General features: G+C 42.7%; 1 long non-coding RNA gene across 1 annotated transcript in view; it reads right to left on the bottom strand.

Annotated features, from left to right (window-relative positions):
• LOC135409750 (uncharacterized) overlaps window positions 1-13,194 on the bottom strand; it is a 59,077-nt gene extending 45,883 nt beyond the window's left edge. The window contains exon 1 of the long non-coding RNA XR_010428345.1: window positions 12,992-13,194. This is a non-coding gene — a long non-coding RNA (uncharacterized LOC135409750). The remainder of the gene's footprint in view (window positions 1-12,991) is intronic.
• Window positions 13,195-22,484: the final 9,290 nt, after the last annotated feature.

Consider the following 22,484-nt stretch of genomic DNA (forward strand, 5'->3'; position numbering starts at 1 on the left):
AACCTGATCTTTACTAATAGAGTGACTTTGCTCCCCCAATCCCCATCCTGCTGTCCATCCACTTGAGGGGTGTGGGAAGAGAAGTTGCATTGAAGACTGAGGCAAAAGAATTGCTGACCACCTCAGCCTTCTCTTCATCCATTGTTATCAGTTTTCCGGTATTGTTTATCATGGAGAGTACACCTTCTTCGACCTTCCTTTTCTGGTTAACATACCTTCCTTTTCTGGTTAACAGAAGCCCTTTCTGTTATTCTTTGCTGGGTTCAGTTCCAGCTTTGCCTTGGCCTTCCTCACCCCATCGCTATACACCCATACTTCATCTCTAAACTTTTCCCATCCCACTCTGGCCAGCTTAGCATCCAAACCATCTCCACAGCCTGCCTCTCTCCTTACAGAGAAAGTAGGATGTTTTCTACACTTGTCCACTTCCATCTTACGATTTCTTTCTGAGCTGAGGGGGGAAAGAGTGGTGTCATTCCTTGATTCCATTAACAGGAATCACACTAGTTTAATATCACCCTTTCAGATTCAGAGCAATTGCACTGAATCAGGTCACTAAGCCAGGGAATATCTACAATAAGAATCTGAATGATTCTGGAACTTATATGCGTGTCGAGCTCAGAGTAGTATATTTAAGAGCTGAAAACAATGAATGGAATAGTGATACTACAGTGAGAAGAAATAACTCAGTAATGAAAACTTGAAAGTTTCTACCACCTGTATTCTTCGATCGATGTGAACCATTTGTGCTTTTAGTGTCCGAGATACAGCAGACACTGGAGCAAAAAAATTCTTTATGTAGGGAAGAATCTCCAGCCGAGGAACATTGAAAAATGTTAGCTGAGGTTTGAGTCCCTGTGAGTAAACAGACTGGGATCTCAAAAACAGTGGAGCAGTAACATCATGCTTCATCCAGTGGTTAATGGCGAGAAATTCCACTGTAGTGGCAATGTAGCCCTTGAGACCACACTGGAAACATGCTATTGTTTACAGAGAAATTCACCCTGAATCAGCGAGTGTGCCTGTGTTTATGTGTGTGTGATCACAGGCATAACCCATCATAGATATCACACTAGCAGAGTACTTTCACCACTGCTCATGGAAGCATAGATGTGCCAAAAGCTGTGATCCAGAGGGAACACGTCAAAGGCTGAGTGAGAACAGTTAATCCTTCATGTTTATCCCATCTTTTCCAGTGTATTTGCCTGCAGTAATGCTGCCTGTCACCAGTTGTGGTAGGGTATGTAGGCAAGAATGGAATCGGGGGATCTTAGATACCCCAACTCCCTCCATGAAAGCTATTGCACTGTGATGGTAACATTCTGCGGTGAACACCAGCACAGCCTGGATTTGGATTGCAGTCAGATGCCATGTTCAGATGGCATAATTTCTAACAAATCTCCATTCCTGTCCCTCAAAGCAGTGTCTTAGTCTCTTCTCCAATGCCCACAGTGCAGCATCTTTCTGAATGTCATCATAGTTTGGTGGCAGTTCCCTGATGGGGTTAAAACAGATCACCCAGACTACTCTGACGCATAAGACCACAAAGTCTAACAAAACTGGGATTTAGAAAGATTTCTGGGGAAAAGCTGAATATGACCTAAACTTGTACTAGGTCTTCACAGTTTGATACTGAAAGGTAGTAGAGAGGATTTCCTTCTTTACCACAGAGATCTGAATTATGGACCTGTGCCCACCTCACAAGAGTATTTATGCTTCATATTTATCCATAACAGCTTCATAGCTTACAAATATTTGCATATGATGGAGCTAGAATAAGACTTTTAAAGATTTGTAAATAATTTAGGAAAATAACTCCCATTCATTTAATGTAATTCTCCAGGAAGCATTCAAAAAAATCCCAGTCACAGTTTTAAGAAGAAATATCTTTCTGTGCCAAAAAACCTTTACATAGCTACTGCCAATACTACTGTGTAAATAACAACACTGTAAGATTTCAAAATCATGTTTATAAGCAGGAGCCACTATCCAGTGATTTACCAGCACTGTTGTAATGGTTAATTTTCCTGGAAAAGTACATTATTGCAACAATTTCTCTCCCTTTTTTTTTTTTTTTTTTTTTTTGTGACCACAGTGTTTGTTTCATTATCTGTTTGTTTTTACTGCTGGATCTTAGTTTGGCACAGAGATCTTGGTATCTAAATAGGGTTTTGAAAACCATCAGCATTTTGAAATATACACAAATTGCCAAGTACAATTGTACTTTTTAGCATCAAGGAGCAATCCTCCCTCTCAAACAGCAGTGTTTTTAAGTGATGTTTCAACTTCTGCGGCTGCAGTCCACTCTTTTATAACGTGGGAAATGCCCTGCCTCTGAACTGTGTAAGTGATATGTCACATTGTCCACAAGTCTGTTTTTTAACAGAAAGGAGTAAACACCTCCAGGGTCCTGAGGATGTGTTTTTAAACTGTGTCTGGTACTTGCAAAGATTGAGATAATGATAGCTGATAAGTCAGGAGAGAGAAAACACCAGGTCACAAAAGAGTTGCTGAGCACAGGGCAAGAGGAGCAACTTGAAGCAGTAGCATAAAATGAAGCAAAGGAAAATTACAGCTTAATTGCCCAGAAGCTCCTAGACTGCCAGCTAAGCCTTCTGGGGGAGACAGTGTGAGTCCCAGAGGATAAGCAGTAAACACAGGCCTGGACAAAGCACTGAAAAATGTGCTGCCTGCCAGCAACCCTCCTGGTAGATGATGGAAATAGGAAGGGTGGCCTAAAATGTCTCAAAAGTAATTTGTGAAACATCTCTTGAGGTGGATAAGGAGCTGGAAGTGGTGACCAGTCCCTTCACCTCTTCTTGTTTCTATAGCCTTCTCACAACTTCCTGTCCCTCCTCCTGCTCACTTCCCCACTTCCTTCCTACCCTCCCCTCTAAGGGTCCTCTTAAGCAGCTCTCTAAATTGTTGTAACTCTCTCCAAGAAATCTGATAACACGGTGACAGTCTGAGTTATCACAGTACACAGGAGGTATCAAGGTCACTCATATCATCATCACTGAATGATACTTGCTGTCACAGCCCTTCATCACCTGCAGCTTGTAAGATGGCCACAGCTCAGCTTAAGGTCTTCCTGATAGAAAATGGGTATGAATGTTTGAAACAGGGCCTTGCCATCATGGGATGGATGAGACATATGGGTGCAGCAGGCTCATATCCTCCTCACTGCATGCCTGTGGATCTATGCTCATGGACAAGTGGGCTGAAGTTTTCGGTGTTGTGATGGATGTTTTCAGACATCCATCAGAAGGTTGGTCTCACGTGACATGGACACCTGGGGAGCTTGGAATGAGGAAAGGTGCAGGACAAACATCCTCCTTTTCCATATAGGACAAGGAAGGCACAGAGAGAAGCATTTTGAGTAATGTCAAAATTTTCTCAACCAGAAGCGATCTCTTTGGGTCAAATTCCTCTGAACCAATTAAAACATCTACATCTAGGCATCCTGAGTACCTCTACATCATCAGGAATAATAAGCACACCTGAAGGTGGACTTCTCATCTGTAGGCAGACATTTCAAATGCACCGTATATTCCTTTGCATTGACTCAACGGAGATCCAAGAGTGGATTAGCTCAGATGTAAATAGTTGTGTTGTAGACATACAGTGGTAGGTGATATGGATTCTGTCTTTATGCCTTGACATGCCCTGCTTTCCCCCTTCAGCAGGACTGTAGGCAGCATAGCTTCACACTGCTCCTGCTTCTGAAGTTTAAATTCCCTTTGTCTTTCAATCCATTTTTTATTTATGCTGGACTTTTTGTCTTCTTCCTTGCCACTCCCTATAGGTAGAGCATTCCTTCAGTTGAGGTTTGACAAATATCCTTATTCTTAAAACAGTGCAGAGCACACCTGCTCTGTGGAATACTGCAGCTGCAGCAGACCCATCCTGAACATGGTTTGCTCAGCCCTGCAGTGCACTGCTGGCACTGCCAAGGGGGAATCTTCTCTCACTCCTACTTCACCAGTTTCTGATTTCAAGGAGATGCTGGATTCCACAGACAATATAACAAGTTTACCTCTCTAAAATTTGGAAGGTCAAGTCATTCCCCTGTACAGACTGTAAGATAGGAGAAAAGCGAAAGAAGACATGAGAACTGTTTTGCGACTGTCATTGGATAAATGACTTTGCTAGAATGGGGAAATGAACTGCTCTCTGTGGACATTGAAGGTTGGATGAGAAGCAATGTACTAAAATTACAGCAAAGGTTAGCTGTTAGGAAAAGAATGGTTCCCTGGGGACACAGTTGGAAGATAAGGTCTCACAATCTGTTTCCAACTCCCAGTCCAGGAACCACTGCAAGCCACAGCTGTTCTCATCTTTTTCCTGTTTCCTCAGCCTCATGCAAATTCATTGGTAGATTCAAATGCTCTGCCAGGCCCTGATATGCCTCCTGACCAACGCTGAGCCTCCAAAGCAAATGATATTTTCACTGTCTCTAATGTCTTCTTGCAGTCTACCCCAAACTCCACATGGCAGTAACTAAGTGGTAGCAGTAACAAAGCCAGGTGGACTATGTCATATCTCCATGGACTTCCAATACAGCCATATGGGTATATATAGTCTAACCCTGGCACCACACAACACTGTTGTCAGGTCTCAGATATCCTCTGTGTCCCTGTCCTTTCCCAATGAAGATTTAATGAGTATTTTTTCTGTGACAATAAGAATTTGATAACAAGAAGAAAAGAAATCTTTTCCATTCCCATTTTCCTCAGAGACTCCAAGACTTGTTACATGTCTATCCTGTCTGAGGGGCAGACACATGAGAGACATCTCACACTTCTGGTTTCTCCCAGTCACCAAGACCAGGAGAACATTTTGAACATGTCCTACCTCATGGAAACAGCTTTGCTGAGTCACATCCTTGTGATGAGCAGGGATTTGCCTAGGGAACACACCTGGAAATATGAGCTCAGAAATATACAAAGACACTGACCCAGCAAGCATGCTTTAGCAGAGTCTACACTTGCTCTGACACCCTGTTACTCTGTCAGATGGTCACTATAAAGCATCTTACTCTTGAGGTAGGTACCCAGCTGCTCACCTTCATCCTGCTGTGAGGTCCAGTCTGGCCTGTCCATTTCTACAACCTAAGGGATAAGATCCTGGCACTCTTCCAGAGGGCTATCCCTTTTGGAGGCAAACTGTGCTGCTCGTGTGTATGTAATGATGTGTGTTGTCCCTCACATGATGTCAGTGAGTGGCTGGACAGGGAGTCAGATTGCCATATGCCATATCTGTCTCTGTGGTGCTGTGATGGTTTGTGCAGCCCAACCTGCACAGACTGCACCAAGCCATGCCACTGCTTCCTGAGGCTCACAAGGTGATATGGAAGTACAACTGTATGTGTTGCCCTGCTGCAGTAACCACACTAAAAAGAGGAAACCACTGTCCTGAGGGGAAAAAAAAAAGTCTCAGGATTGGCTGGAACAAAGGGGAGAGAGGCATTCCTTAGGCTAGACCGATAACTTGTCCTTGTGCATTTAGGCATAGACATCATGAGCCAAGCTCATCCACATAAAAGAATTCACACAACCTGTTTAGTGACTGTAAGGATCCCAGGAACTCACTCCTTCACATCACATCTTCTTAGGTATCATGTCCTGCACAGAGGTCTCAAGCTAGGCAAGTAGAAATGGGATTTGTTTCTATCATGTGCAGAGTCAAGCCCAGCTTAGTCCAAACTCATGGACCTGGGCAGGTTCAAGAACTGCTGCAACCCTCCCATCAGTCCTGCCAGGACTGGCAGCAGAAAGCCCTCTGAGAAGGGGGTGTGAAGCAGCCTCAGGAGAGACAGAAGGAGAGGCAGAAGGAGAGGGGGACTAGCAAGGGGGTTGGGCAAGCCAGGCAAGTCGGGTGAGGTGCTGAATGAATGCATGCGTCATTCCCTGAGCAACTACAAGACAACTCCCCATGTGGCTGCCTTTTCTAGGCAGCAGCGTGTGCCTGCACACGCTGTATGTGAGTTGCTGCTGGGAATGAATCCCTTCTCAGGAACTAGCAGATGAGTCAGGGTTGACTCAGGTCTTCACAGTCTTCCTTGCTCAAGTGGTACTGGGTAGAGGAGCAAAATATGAAGCCTGCTTGTATTTTTTCTTTGTGATTGCTAATTTTGATAAACACTGTAAAATATGCACAAGGGCATTTTTTCTGGACAGACTTTCCTGCTGCATGCACACATTGAGCTGTAAATCCCGTCTTTCATACAAAAAAACAACTTTGTTTATAAGTGTCCCATTAGGCCAGAGCATGCTTCATTATTTGTGGGGAGACCATTCTGTCCACATGTTGAGGTATCTTGGAAGCAGCATGTAGCTCTTCGAGGACCTATTATTAATTTGAATTTATTGAGTGCTGACAGACAAGCATGGTGGTTTATGGTCACATAAGGGAACCCTTGTGGCTGCAACATTTCAAGAGAAAACTCCCATGAAAAGGTGGAAGTCCTCTTGGCTTAAGGAGGCTGAAAGACACAGTTTTGGTTTTTGAAATGATGGCCTCAGGGGCACTCTGCAACAAAGTATGATAAACAACAATGGGAGTAAGCAGGGACTTTGTCCTCTGCAATCAGCTACATAACATTTGCTACACTGATTCTGGTCTGCCTGAGCTATATCCAAGGAATGCAAAGATGCTGGGTATATAGAAGTAATGAATGGACTGTTTTCATCTGTGTAACCATGAGAAGACTTTATCTTCTCATTCTAAAGCTAGTTTGTGGGTTTCAGGTTTTCTCTGGTCTTCTGCATTGTGCTCTCCCATCACCCTGTCCTGCAAAAGGGAATGACATCTCTTGGGAGTCTGTGGTTGCTAAAGAATGTATAGTAATAGAGGAAAAACATACTCCCAAACTATTTTATTTTAAATGATATTTCTGTCACTATGTTTCAACAATGACGAATCACAATTCAGTTGATACTGATAATTGATCATAAAATTCTGGGACTGGGCTTGACACTACAGAGTAGTAAACCATGCAGAGTCATACGTAGAGAGTTTTTCCTCTGTAAAATAAAACTGACTGCTCTACGTGAGTAGATATATTTGGGTTTCCTGGCTGTCTGTTTGTGAGACATTTTTGGTAGCTTCACAAAGTAAAATCTCACCGAACTCTTTACCTCATGAAAACAGCCTCAAGATACTCGCAATACGTAAACTGTCATAAAGGCAAAGAGCAAACAGGCTCCCTTCTTGCTGTAGATGGAAGGAGAGGTGAGTCCCAAAAGGCCCCCCACACATATTCTTTTTAAAACTAGTGATGCAGTGACACAAGCAATGGAATCCAGGAAACCATCCTGCTAACCTTTTCCAGCTCCTGAAACCTGATGTGTGATGGTGACGGTGATACTGATTAAAAGAAGAATCTGTTATGTTTAGGGAGGTGATAAGGAAAACTACTGTTTTTTAATTTCCCCTCCCACAGGTTAGATTACACTATAAAGAAAGAATTTACCCAAAGGCAGATAATGCTTAAACCATTTAGAAATAATTAATAGACATTAGAGTCATTGCATACTACAGAAAAATGTGTCCTGAAAGGCTACACAATAACTTTCTTTGTTAGAGTAAAGGATGTTTGTTTAGGCTTAGTTGGTGCTTCCGACTACTTAATTACCCAGAAATGAGGTAGCTGTGCTCTTAAGCAAGTCAGAAATGCACACTGATGAATGCTGGGCAACACAGGCCACATAGTTTTCAGAAAAACATTCAGATATGTTGGCAGATTAGTTTTGCAGGTGGGAGCAGTGAGTCTGTCGCTTCTTTAGATGTCTTTCTTTTGTATTTTCTAAAAAATCAATATTGCATTGTATTTCATCTGTAGAATCCATTCCTTCCTTTTGTAACATCATGTACTAAAGTAGCACCTTAGAGACAGATGTTGCCTCTGCTTGGAAACCACCAGGAGCATCCTTCTGGCCATGGCCAGCCACAGGACCTCCCTTATTACTCATGGGTAAGCACCATTCCTCTTTGGGACAGTGGGAGGAGGAGGAAGGAATGGATTCTCTCCAAACACCAAGTGCCCAAGGCAGTCCCATAAAACACAAAAAACCATAGAATCATGAAATCATTAAGGTTGAAAAATACCTCCAGTATCATTGAGTTCAAGCATTAACTCAACACCATCATGTTCACCACTAAACCTTATCATCAAGTTCCACATCCATACACTTTCTGAACACTTGCAGGGAAGGCGATTCCACCACTTCTCTGCACAGCTTGTTCCAATGCCTGACCACCTTTTCAGTGAAGAACTTTTTCCTACTATCCAATCTAAACCTCCTCTGATGCAACTTGAGATCATTTCCTCTCCTCCTGTCACTTCTTACTTGGGAGAAGAGACCAACTCCCACCTTGCTGCAACCTCCTTGCTGGTACTTGTAGAGAGTGATACCGTCCTCTCTGAACTTCCTTTTCTTCAGGCTAAATGCCCTCAGCTCCCTCAGCTGCTCCTCATAAGACTTGTACTGTAGAACCTTCATCAGCTGTGCTGCCCTCCTCTGGACTCACTCCAGCACCTCAATGTCTTCCTTTTAGTGAGGGGCCCAAAACTGAACACAGGATTTGAGGTGCAGCCTCACCAATGCCAGGTACAGGGGGAGAGTCCCATCTCCTCAAGCTCATTTTGGCTGTCCATTCTCCCAGGGCATGTGAAGTGCCGCTGCCTGGCTGCTGGAAACCCTTGCACCCCAGGGACAGTGCAGCCGGCAGAAAGAGAAGCTAAACAAGTCCCAGCTCCTTTGCTTGTTAAACTGTACCGTAGAGGAGGAAGGGGATACATCCACTCCTGAGGTTTTGCAGGGGAGGTTGGGAAACATCCTTTATTCCCCTTAGATTCCTTGCAGCTGCAATCATAAGGCCCAGCCATGTCCCGCACTGGCAGCACAGCACAGCACAACTCTTTCTGTCAGTGCTGCTTCCTACCTCATGCTGCTTACAGCTGTGGCACACAAGTCTTGGTTTGGCTTGAAATGGGAAAGGTCTGTCCCACTGAGCTGGGATGTAAACAGGAGCTTAGCTTTACAGCAGCTGGAAACCAATTTTCTGGATTTGCTCCTGTTGTTTGCCAAATACTTTCTATTCACGGGAAGACGATGAAAAACATTTAGATGAGATTGTGGCTGTCTAGTTCCTAGCAAGCTGTTATTATTAGGGAGGGGAGGAAAACCCAAACCCCAAAAACCTGGACAAGTTACAAACCTTCTCTATAGCTTAAATAGAGGCTTGGTCTAGTTCCTCCAATTGACTGGAGCTGCTTTTACCATTTCCCAGACAGTGACTTAAATGCATGTAACTTCTTTAACTGCTATGCCTGTTATTGTGCTGCGTTCCTTTGGCCAAACTACCTGAGTATGACATTACAAACCAGGATATTGAAGATAGAGAATGAAAAAGGCAATAAATACCCTGCTAATCTCTCCAGCAACACAGAAGCAATTGCAGCAACGTTTTGCTTCAGGAATCTGTCCCCAACTTCTTTCTCTAACACAAAGGTACTGAATGTATGGCAGCAACTGCTGGGTTTCTCAGAGAGAGAGAGAGGCCCTTGTCAGCAAAATGTAAGAGGAATGCCAGGACAACTGTCCTATTAAAAAACAAGCAGACAACAGATTGAATAGGGGATACTGTAAATGCACAGAAATGGACCAGGAGAAGTTCATTCAAAGCATTTCCTTCTCCTTTCTCTTATAAGACTTCCATTTGCATGAAGTAGTATCTCATGCCATTGGGGTCAACGTATATTTGCAGGAGATTCTTGAGCCCAAATGACCCAATCCCCGTGTTTGGGATGGAAAAAAACTTAACACCTCCCCACCACCTCAAAAAAAAACCCCAAACCAAAGCAAACCAAAGAAAAAAAGAACAAACAAACAAACAAAAAACCTGAACCCCAAAACCAAACCAAACCAACCAACCAACCAACCAACCAAAAAAAACCCCAGAAAAAATAGTGATGTCCCCTGTGGCAGCAATAGGGATATGAGAAACACCATTACAGTTTTTGGATGCAGGTTGAGTGGATAAAGCTTTAGCTGTTTCTACTCAACCATCCTGGCACTGAGGGCTCTGTGGCAGGAGAGTAGATGTGCTTCAACTGGGACACTCCAGAGTCAGGGCAGGTGGATGTCCCATGATGCACTCATTGGGTGGGTAGACAGCGAGACAAAGGCAGAGACAACAGGGGATCCTGCAGGGATTAGTTGATCATATAAAGAAATCACATGCTTTGGTCTCTTTTCCAGGATATGTTCAGTGCTGTTATTGAAGAAGAACATGGAAGCCAAGTATAATGGAAATTTACAGTTATTGCAGTGACACTCATAGATCTACTTTGACTCAAAGCTGAACATATACACAAGCGGTTAATCAGACATATTTCCCGTCCTGAAGAAGTTTTGGCCCAAATGCACATATCACCAGTGCTCTCCTCGCACTAGTGTACAGCTACAGCCAACACTGCTTCCTTGGGAAAATTCCATGGTTGAAGTAATATCTGATCTCTGAACTCCTCTGAAGCAGATGGTGAGTCTGGAGTCACAATTTCACGGACTTCTGTCCAGGTAGTTTTAGTTATCTCTTTACTGGGAAAAATGGGTGGAGGTAAACACCTTAATTGAGGCACTTCTATCAAGTCAAAATTACGCATCTATAGACCACCAAGTCTCCTATTGCTGCTGCATGCAAGCAATACAAGTGCCTTGAGCCTTACAGGGCCTCTTCAATGTAGTGATTGTTTAGCAGCCCCAAATTACACTGTGGGAAGTGAAGGACCAGATAGGAAAGTGAAACATTTTAAAAGCCATTTTAAGCAAAGCAGATTCTCTATAAATCCATTCTGCACTCTGGGTTAGTTCCCCAGGCCTTTGGTGTAATACTACTGTCTCTTCCTACATGCCTTTTTCAGTGCAGGGCAAAAGCAAGCTTTTCCCTCTTGATTTCTGCTGTGAAGCTCAGTAGAGATTAGGGACCACAACTCTTGCTTATGCAGGTGCAAGCCAGTGCAGTCACAGGGAAGTGACTTGGGTCTTGGCAGTGCTATGATTTGCTCCACTGTGCAAATGGGATCCCAGTGCACAGCAGGCTTCCCACTCCTTATTCAGTTAGTGGTTTGTCCTGGACTGACCTGGATATAGCAAGTGAGAAAAATACCGGACGAAACCTCATTTAATCCTTGATTCTCTTTTAACTACTAACCAAGCCACCTCTGTACAAGCATGATACATTGAGAAGATGTGGACAAATATATCTGTGCTGAGGAGTGGCAGAGGCTGCAGTCCGCATTTAGAAATGCTGAGCGGTGTGTTTTTCTAAGCTGGCTAATTAGTATGGGCTTGAAACTAACGGCTGTGTTTAACTGACAAGGCAATATGCCCTTCACTCATCCCTTGAGATGTCAGGAGAATTATTTCTTTTGAAAACATGCCTATTAACTCGTTCGTCTCTATCCGCTTTGATCTTTTCAATATAATACTTTCCCTCTGCATTTCATTTCTCCCTATGGAGGAAACCATGAAAGCAAATCATACTGATTTGCAAACAGCTCCTCCTCCCTTGCCTGCTGGGTTGCTTAGCTGGGTCTTCTGTGCCAGTGGCCCTGGTCTCACACGAGGACCCGGGGAAAAGACAACACTATGATCACAAAGTGTTAGCACTTGTGCAACCTCAAAAAGATGCTGTTAAAAGATCTGAACTGCTGTTAAAAGATGCCTGAACTGCTGCAGATGCCTCTGTCCTTCTCCAGGGCAGCGAGGAGATCAGGAAGAGACAATGATTCAGCAAGTCATAATTTCCCTCCCAGGTTGTTCCACTGAGATCTGGATTAAAAGAAAAATTTATGACCTGGCCTTTAAATGGAAAGGAGGATAGGGTTTTCTGACAAATTTCATTATGATCCAAGTACCATGCAACCCTACTGCAGTATAGACCCATACACCAAGATACTTGTTAATACCTGGTGAAAACAGGGCAGAATCTAAAAGTAAATAGTAGGAATGAAAAAAATGGAATACAGCAATAAATATGTACCGATATTTAGGGCCAAATCTTGCCCTCAATTTGAAGGATTCTGTATAACAGTAGGAAATGCATGTGGATATCTGCAATTGGATACACTGTTCATTATATTCAAGAATTGAGAAGTTAATTGCCAAATTGGCAAATGCTGCACTTCTCAGTCTCAGTCCCAGTGGTGAATCTGGCTTTGCATAGGAGTCATGGGAGATTTTCAGTGCTTAGGTTGCCCTTGAGATACGAGGCATCATCTTGCTAGGTAAATGTTTATCTTTTGCATTTCCAGAAATATGCTTGAAGAGACTTTCTTCCCTCCCACAAGGGTCTATTTGGCACTTCAAGAGACTTGCTAGCTTTGCATTTCCAGCTAGGGATGCCTCTATTTTGGCTACCACATAGGGGGAATGGGCTAACAGTAGCTGTATTCCAGCACTGCTGAGCACTTCTCCACATTATTTACAGTAACTACAAGATGCAGATATTTAGGACTTCATAAGGTCAAGCCACAAGATCTTAAAACACTGCAGCATGGAATTATAGTCCTATTTTGAGGCACCAACATTTTTGTTAATTTTTTTTCAAGCTAGCCATTGCCTGCAGTATCATACCAAATTAAAAAAAAAAAAAAAGAAGCAGAAAATGCGTAATGGAGTAAAAGAGGTTTGGCTGTGAATAACATTGCTATACATTGTGCACCAAAAGGAGACGACTTCAGGGACAAATGACCCTTGTGACAGACTTCCCCAAATCACAGGATGTCAATTTGTTTTTTGAAGGCATCTACTATGTATTGCAAAGGACTGATGTGAAAAAGTGCATGCTGTCCCTAGACTAAATAAGTGTTGCTTTGTTTTCAACCTAGAAAAGACAGAAAGAAAGATGGAAAGAAAGGGAAGGAGAGAGAAAGCATGTCACAGATGAAAGCATATTCTCAAAGGTCATGCCAGAGTGTCCTTACCTCAGCAAATGCTCTGGATTAACTTCATAATGAAATAATCCTGCTGTCTGATACTGCCTGAGAAATAAACGGTGTTCTTTTAAAGTTCTTGCCCATTTCACAGCACTTCCCTCTGACACTGTAATAAAGTAGGTTGCAGCAAGTATCCTGCATGCCATGCCTCCAAATGTACCAGTTAATTACTGAGTCCTTTAAACCTACTAACAAGACAAGCCTTGTTCTTTCAACCTATTGCTTTTTGCCAAAAAAAAAAAAAAAAAAAAAAAGAAAAAAAAGAAAAAAAGTCTGTTGGGCAAATAGATCTTTCCAGAGAAAACAGATTTGTTTCCAAATCAGTCAACTGTGCTGAACTGGAAAGGAAGAAATGTTATTTTTTCCAGGATGAAAGCAAAACAAGATCTCTCCCTGTTTACCCTGTCTCACCCATTTCTAAAGAAGGTCAGTTGAATTCCTTCATTCCTTTTCCTGCTGTCTTATTTATCCTGAAGTCCTCTAGTCTTTTTCAATTTCACTGGCAAAGCCCAGCCCAGTTGGTCCAACATAGAAGTGCACTATGCTATGCTCTTCCCTGCCATGTGAAGATGCTGAATAGAGCTGGGTGAACTGTAAACATCCAGACATTCTCCTTTCTTACTTGCTTTCCCATGCTTCTGAATAAAAACATAAATCTCAAGCACTTATTGTTGATTTAGTTTCCTTTTAGCATCTTTAGCATTACAGATGCTCTGAAGACTGTAAAAACAATCACAAATTCAGACTGCACCACCCCTATCTGTTGTGCCATGCTGAAATACAAACCCCTGTACCACAAGCATCTTTTAATACTGATGCCTGGGACTGAGTTTGAAAGGAAGGAATGGCAGTAGAAATAAAAGGCAATATAGTAAGCAGGAGAAAAGAGCTTTTCTACCCTCACAACAGGTAGCTTTTGATCTTTAACTCAGAAGGAGCCTAGGGCAACTCCTGAAGGGTGACTACACTTGAACTACAGTCAGTAGAGGCCATCATGTTTGCTTATATCAGCCCAGCTAGCACACAAGATGTGTTTTGCATGCCATAGAGTCAAATGCATAAGTAGATGTACATTTCTTTAATAGCCATGGACTGTAAGAGAGGGTCATTAGATCAGTTAGTTTGATCTACTAGATGGCACCTTAACAAAAGAAAAGTGCATACTACTGAATTCTCCTGTAAGTGTTCTTAGTGCGCTGGGTTAGTTACACCAGCTTAACCTCTTCTGTGGTCACGTACACTCCATTGACTTTGGAGCATCAGCATCAACAAAACAGCCTGAAGGGAGGTGTGTGCTACCTGCCAATATGCACGTTTTAGAGTAAAAGGCTCCAACACATGATCGAGTGCCCATGCCTTATCTACAGCCTCTTCCACCCTTGTATTACTCATTCCTGCCTCGGGTGCTGAGCATGCAGACTCTACAGCAGCTTCACTGGATGAAGGGAGCTGTGAAGTCATGACTCAGGCACCTTAACCTGACCAGGTGCCTGTGCCCTGAATGCGTCTGGGCAAGTCTAGAGGCAAAATGGGTTCACACAGTGCACACACCAAAGAAGCTGGGAGAGCCACCATGGCCAAAGGCTCTTTGTGAAATTCTCCAGTGGTATGTTGAACCCATAGTTGAACTCAGTTCTCAACTTGGCTTCTACACAGCCCTGTTGTACTATGAAATATGCTACTTTTAAAACCAGAAAACTATAGGATATGGTATATGGCAGTCTCTACAGGATTCCTCAGCTTTGCTAACAAAAGGAGCAGTAATTTCACATCTGTCATTGCAATTTCACTTCAAGTGCCCACATTAAGTGCAGAAGTCCTTGCCAAACAAATCAGCTCTCCTCCATGCCTCCCTTTGGTGACTAGTCAGACTTTATCCACTGTCCTGGAGCTACCAGTGGATTCATTTCACCATGTTCTTCACTTGCCCAGACGCTAGAAGATTAGTTATGCATTTTGCTCTTTTCTGATTTTAGTGGCACAAGATGCAGACCTTTCAAGACCCACCATTCCATCAGAAGTACTTTCTGTGTTTCAATGTTTGTTCCTTTCAGAGGTGGTGCAGGGCTTTCTAAAGTTGCCTCCTGCTGAAGGGAGAACCCTACAAGATGAGATCATCTGCTTATTTCCAGGGAAAAAGTCAGCTCAGGAAGCAACGTACTCTTTCCCAGAGTTCTGCATTTCCCAAGGGGCAACACCTCTCTCAGGAAGAGGCACATCTGTTTCTACACCTCTCTGGCACATCGGTTTCTGTTAGAAGTAATTGTCTTGGTGGCACTTTCTCCAAACTGCATTCTGTAATGAGAACAACTGATCCCATAGTACCAAAGCCATTTAGAAAATGCTACCTACCTCACCTTAGCTCAGGCATCCGCTGCTGGGATATACAGATATACTGTACACACATACGTGAAAGTTGTCACACTCCCATTGAAGTCAACAAGAGTTATCTGAGGGAGAAGATGGCATCTTGGTTTTATTTGTAACCAGTGTTTATTCACTCAGTCTAGATGCCCCTAAAATCTTTACACTGCCAACCCTTCTCTACATAGATATAGTCCAGCCTGCATGAAAGCCGCATTTGCCAGCTGGTCAAGAAATTACACTGTGCAAATAATTACCCTAGAGGAGAATGGCCTTGGCAGCAACTACCTGAGTACTGGAGAAATGCAAGTAGTCAAAGGGCAAGGCTTTGGAGAGCACTACAGTAAACTACCTGGTGGAACATATTAGAGAAGACATTCAGCAAATGTGACTGAGACCTCTGATTCTCTGCCAACTGTCAGGTTTGGAATTACAGCCATAACAATTAGCCGTGATTACTTCCCAATGTTGCTAAGTACAGTGCAAAGATCACCAGCTGGAATAGTTTCTTTTTGTGATATTTAAGTGCATTGACAAAGAGGTGTATCAGATCTCAGGACTGAAGAGTAGAGATGCATTGGCAGGTATGTCAAGGGAAGAGGAAGGAGGATCAATATTTACTGTTTATGCTAAGCAGATCTCCTGCCAGACATGCACTGGCAGTATCTGTTAAAACATTATTACATAGATAAATAAAGATAATTACCCTAAGTAGTGCTGTAGAGGTTACAAAGTCATATCATGACCATAGTAGTCCAGCCAGTTACTCTGTAGCTTGACTAGCCAACCATAAGCTGTCCCCTTATCAAAAAGGAAAAATAAAAGGAAAGATAAATTTTGTTGCATAACCAAAAGGATTAAATGTCAATAAATTATTGGGCTCTACCTAGAACTCATGTCTACCATTAAAAGGCCACTGGTTTAGAGTCCTAAGCTCTCATAGACAAAACTGATGAGCAAATGTCAGAATTGAAGACCTTCTGTACGAGCACCCTTGATGCTAGGTAATAAAAAAAAATATTTCCAGCCGAGCTCCTTTTCAGATCATATCCAAGTCTGGGAGAGAGCACCTCTCTAGGCAGCTCGAGATACTGGTTACTTTGCTACATCAGTAGTATCTGATAGCATACCCTGTGCAAAAGTATTGTGATTTGAAGCAGGATTAAACAAAATATTCTGAGTTCACTACACTTGAATTTTGTATTTCAGGTTTACACTTTCAGTGAGTATAGGATGAGGGCTATTTACTCTGAAGAGACTGGATAATGCCACCACAACCGGTCTTTTCCCTCTTCATTTATGTACTCCCATACTCCTACCTATATCCTCGAAGCTTTCCTGAAGACTTTAGAGAGTGGAATGAAGATAGGGTTTGTGTGAAGAGATTAATCAGTTCAGCAGACCATGTTGGAAGATTTGCTTATCCTCGTTGACATCAAAACCTGGTGTAAGGTCAGAGCATTCCCCTAAAGATGTCATGACTCCAGTCATGCCTAGTTTGCAAAGTCTGAAGTTGAGATGTTTGAGCCTAGGCAATTGCAGTCTGCAAAAACAGTTGATGCACACGGAATTACTGTTTTTAAGACCGAGCCAAATAACATACCATCAGTAAATAATTAAAAGCCTTCTTGAGTAACTTGGCTGCTGGACACCTGCTATCCAAGAGGTGTGATATGGAGCTGTTCAGTTACAAATGATCATGGGAGGCAAAATCATTGTTTGCCTCCCCTGACAGAACAGATGTTACTCTTACAGTCAGACTTTGGTTAAATGTTTAGGGAAAGAGCATTTCTGCCAGATCAAATGAATGCCCATGGAAACCAACCGTGGCAGGAATTAGTTTAGTTAAACATTTGAACTAATCCTCTCTGAAATTCTTTTGGCACTGTTTATTCAGCTGTAATTGTTTCATGAACACACAACAGTTTAAACAGGGCCTTAGAACCTGGGTCAAGCCTATACAGTTCGTTTGATACAATTTAATTTGACCACTTGAGAGGCATAAACATTCTTAACACGTAAATTAAAGGTGTCTCAAGAAAGCATTCAGCTTTTCACTAAATTTTGTTAAAAAGTAGACAGAAGCCAAACAGAGGACTGTTATACAGAGTTGGTAACCTGATATTCTGCTATCATTACCACGAAGCTCTTTTTCACAGTAAAAACATCTTAGACTTGAGATTCCAGAAAGAGGTGATTTTTTTTTTTATATGACAGACTAGATGCTTTATTCTTCCATAATTAATGGAAGAAACATCTTGCTAAAGTTTGTGTAAGTTACACAAGATTTGGAGTTATACTACTCCCTTACAGAATACAACCATGTAAGTTACTGTTCCCAGTGTTGCTAAGAATTGTGTGGTAGTGTAAGGTTAGCAAGTATACAGCAAACTGTTTGATTTTCTGTCTTCTCTGGAGACAGAAGAAATCAGTGGATAAAAAAAAATTACCCTTAAATATTCCCTTAGCTCCAGCAGGAACCTTTTAACTCTACATCAAGGCAAAGACCCATGTTTTCATTAAGTTATATTGAAGAAAAAGACTACAAAGACTTCTCTAATGCTTTATTGTCCAGGAAGAAGTAAACAGTGTTCTGTGACTGCCCAGCAGAGTTTGTCATAATGGAGGTGTGGGCATGCACAGCTTAGGGCAAAAACTTTGTGCACAAACTAGGAGGTACAGAACTACCTTCACAAGGATAACATTGCCTTCAGTTTCCTGATTTCCTCTTTGTTTGTCTCTGCTAACCAATGGAGCTGGAGAGATACATCTGCTCCTGAAAATCCCAAGCAACTGCAAAGTGGGGGTGCCAAAAAGTACTGACATTTATAGGGTATAATGCCACTGGTGGGCCAGCCTCACAGAGAGTTCTGCATCTGCTGAAGAGAAACATCTTGGAGGACAGGAAAGCTCAATGCAGCAAAATGCACCTAGTAGGTTAGGCAAGTTTGGGTCTGGGAAAAGTGTGACATAAACACATGTAAAGAGTGTTTCAACCTAAGGCAAAATGCTTCCAGAATTCCCAAAAGTACCTGATTAGTGGGGATATCTAAGGGTAATTAAACTACTGGCTTAAATGCCTCAGAACAGGCTGAAAGACAGGACGAATCTTGGTTCCAGAGTCCACAAAAATGCCTAGGTAAGCCAGTGGTTACCACTTTGATTTATTATGCAAAGAAGAAGAAAAAAAGGGAAAAACAGCGAAGAAGAATAATCTGCCTTCTGAGCTACTTAAAATAAAAGTGAAGGGACATTTGTCAGTCAGACATTTGAAGAGTAAACTCAGCATAATGCTGAGAACTAAGAGAAAAAAAAAAGTTATAAAAAAATTGCCTGTGTTCATCCATTTAGCTGCTGTCCTCTTCTTAAGAACCTTTTCTTACCTGCTCTAGAATGACTTGGGATTTACAATTTGCTACCAATAAACACTAGACAAGTGACAGCAGTGCAGTTTTTCCACAGAAAGATGACTGTGGACATGCTCCAACAGAGTCCAGACTTCCTAGAAGCTTATCTAATCAAACACACAGTGACAACCAAATCTTGATATAGCACTTCTCATCTTCATATTCTCTTTTCCTCTAGATCTGGCCAGGTGGATTTCTATCCCTTGGGAAGCCAGGCAAAGGGGAAATGTGCACATCTGTACTTTGGCCAAGGGAAGAGCAGCACTGAAATCCTTCAAGATACAGGGTGGGCACAGAGATGGACCTCCGGGAGCTGCAGAATATATGAAGGTTGACTCTGAGGGTTTGGGACAGCCAAGGTTAGACAGGGTAAGGTAGAAAGAGTAGGAAGTGAATGGAAGAACAAAGTTACAGAGGTTTGGGAGGCGGTGGGGCAGCAAAGGTAAGATTGAGCAAAAAGTCTGAGGTAAATGCTGAAGACGTTGGGAAGGGTAGATGGGGATGAGAATGGTAGGTCAGGAAGTTGCAGGCTGTGGCTGGGACTAGAGGAGAAGGAAGAAAAAAACCAAAGTACTCCAGGCTTTCAGAGGAAGAGGGCTGAGGACAAAGAAATCAAAGGGTAGCTTTCTCCTCCCTCAGCTTTGACAGGAATTATTCTTATGAGCAGAACAACATGAATGCGTAGGGTCTCTCTATTCTCTCCAAACCCATGACAAAAGATGCCCACCTACAACCTCTTTTTACCAGTGTGTTAATAATACTTTAAGTCTCAAAGGACTTCTAGGAAAGCAATACTACTCTTGGCCTATGGGAACAACAAGACTATATAGAGGTATTTATCACTTCTTCAGGGTAGACCTGCTCTACAGACATCTGCAGGGCATATGTGCAGACTGCAGGGGATATGTGCTTGCTGCTGTGTTAACTGCAAACTCAGCAGCAAAAGCACAGAGCTCTGTTCAGGCTGTAAAAACTCAAACGAGAGCTTGAGCAACTGGAACACCTTGCAGCACAGAGACAGAGGGGGTCTCATTCTTTAAACATGGACTTGTAATGCCATTTCAGATCCCTAACGCTACCCGAGAGGTCTGCGTAGCCTAACAGATACTACAAAAGTCTTACATGCAACATTTCCCTTTGGAAGAAATTGGTGGAATCCATACAGGATGAGTTTTGATGCCTCAGCTAGCACTAGAGGCCTCTACATGAGTAAGTTGACCTCTTTCTATAAGATTACATCTCTACTGCTAAAAAAAAGAAAGCAAGGACTGCTGCCAAGGCCAAGCAGCACATACTGACTCCTTCCCCTACTGCTTAGGTCTTCCACTCTCCAGTCTAGGCTTCTGGGTCTCAGATCTCATCTGAAGACCATGTCGTCTTCCTGTGACCCCGAGAGAGAAATGCTTCTTTCTGCTTGTTGTCTTTTTCACTCAGAAGTGTGTAAGATACCCTGGTGGTTTTACGTCAGCTCACCTGAGGGATGTTTTTACAGAATGCCCACAAACACACATCACATGGCTGAAGCAATGCTGTTAGAGCATGAGAATGAGGACAAAAATCCTGGGCATGGTGGAGGGCTGATTTGGGTACAGGGAGCCAAACCTGGAGCATTCTCATCTATCCTGCATTTGGGAGGGTTCCACAGGATTTTTTTCAGATCAATATGTATCTGGGATCACTATGTGCATGACCATTGGTCAGCTGATTCAGACCACCACTGGCATCAGACGACATTTCAGGTTTGAAATTAATCACTGCCATTGCTGCCCAGTTTTCTTACTGCAGTCAGCCTCACTAAACAAACACTCAGTTGTTTGGCTAGTTGGGTAGCAAAAAAATAAAAAAGGAAAGAAAAAGTGGTTGCTTAAGAGCTACTGCTTTTTGAGGGCTTGGGTTTTCCACTGCTTTTGCTGATCAGCAAAACCCGCTAAGCAGAACCAGACGGCTGTGACCTCTGTGCACTGCTGATGGTTTGAGTTGGAACGTGTTACCCCAGCGCGCATAACCCAGCCGTGAGAACAAGCCTCGCTGCCCTGCAAACCCTGCCGAGCCTGCGTTTTAGTGCTTAATGTAGTTCTTGGCCTGCTGTCATTTTGGCAGCACTTCAACTGCAGACCTCAATTTAATGCAATTATTAAATATAAGACGAATACCATGTAGGATACTGTCATCAAATCCTAGGCTGCAGGTCTAGGTCTCAAGACCTGATGTTGCCTGTCCCCATGCTCAGAGAATCAGTCTCACCCCAGTGATGTTTGTCCAACTTATTCTTAAAACATCCAGCCACAGAAGGAGCTTGCCACTGGCTGCTGCAAGAGAGGAGCCCCGAAGAGAAGATACAAGGACTCCCTGAAACAACATCTCAACCTTGGCCACATTGATCATCATAACTGGTCTACTCTGGCCTCCAATCGGGAGGTCTGAGACACACCATCTATAACACTGCTGATGCCTTTGAGAAAGCACGCAGGATCACCCTTGAGGAGAAAAGACAATGCAAAAAGAATCGTGCCTTGCAGAATTTACCAATTAAGGAGTCTTTCTGCTGTGCCTTTTGCAACCGGACATGCCTGTCTCGTATCGGCCTTTTTAGCCACCAGCAAACGTGGGTAGAGACCTTTCCCAAATCTTCGTTCACGAAGCCTGGCCATGGTGATGATGATGGAGGTCCCAGGCCCACAGCCATGACACAGTGAGCCGCGTTGCCCCTTGTGCTCATGAAGTGCTGCTTTGGGAATCAGGAGGACTAGATATTGCTTCCCAATTCTCTTGATGATCTATTTGGTGACCCTTATCGACTTCCCAAACTTATGAAAGGAAAAATGATGATATTAACTTTACCTGACAAATCACTTGTATGAAAAGCATTTTTGATAAAGATTTACAAACTAAAAGGTTCCTAAGAATATTAGCATCTAATAGTGTTAATAATTTAAAATAATCACTTTTATTAAAATCAGATAACCCATTTTATTATCCTTGGAACACAAAACCTCATCTAGTTAATTAATTAGGGTTTTTTTTTTGAGGAGGGAAAAATTTAGGGAACTGGTCCTCTTTGCTAGACTTTTATAAGAAAAGGAAGAATAACTTTCAGCTGCAAGTGCTGGATGGTGAGGGAAGCAAATTTAAGCTGTTTAGTGTATCATTTTTATCTCATCTGTATAGGACTTCGGCAGGAAAGCAAATGGCTCCTTCTCATAATCAGTTTACTTAATTCCCTCACTGATGGATGGACTGTAGCAAACCGTCTCCAGGTAAGAACCAATGAGCATGATGGGAGCACAGGATCATCATACACACAGTCCTTTGCCTTTCAGACCTGGAAGGTTTTTGTGGCCCTGGGGATCTTAGAAGTGTTTTTAGAAGGAAGGCTTCAAATGCATTCCTGACTCCTTTTTTTGAGAGCAAACCACAATTACATGGGGAAAGTATAGTGAAGGTATTTGACTGCCAGGCACTGCAGAGAAGATCGGCAGGAACACTTATGTTTGTGTGGTTTTGGTTATTTAATCTGGAATGTCCTTTGACTCAACTACCCTGTCATCCTCTTTCCCAGCATGCACAGAAGAATGGGGCTCTTGGGGGACTTCCATTTCCCCCACGCAAGAATTTTGCATATGACATATATGAGGAATAGGAACAGGACTGCAGCAATAAATAAATACCAACATGATTAAAAACAAATGTATGAAGCATTATTAATGATA

This window comes from Pseudopipra pipra, chromosome 2, assembly GCF_036250125.1.
Source record: "Pseudopipra pipra isolate bDixPip1 chromosome 2, bDixPip1.hap1, whole genome shotgun sequence".
NCBI lineage: Eukaryota > Metazoa > Chordata > Aves > Passeriformes > Pipridae > Pseudopipra > Pseudopipra pipra.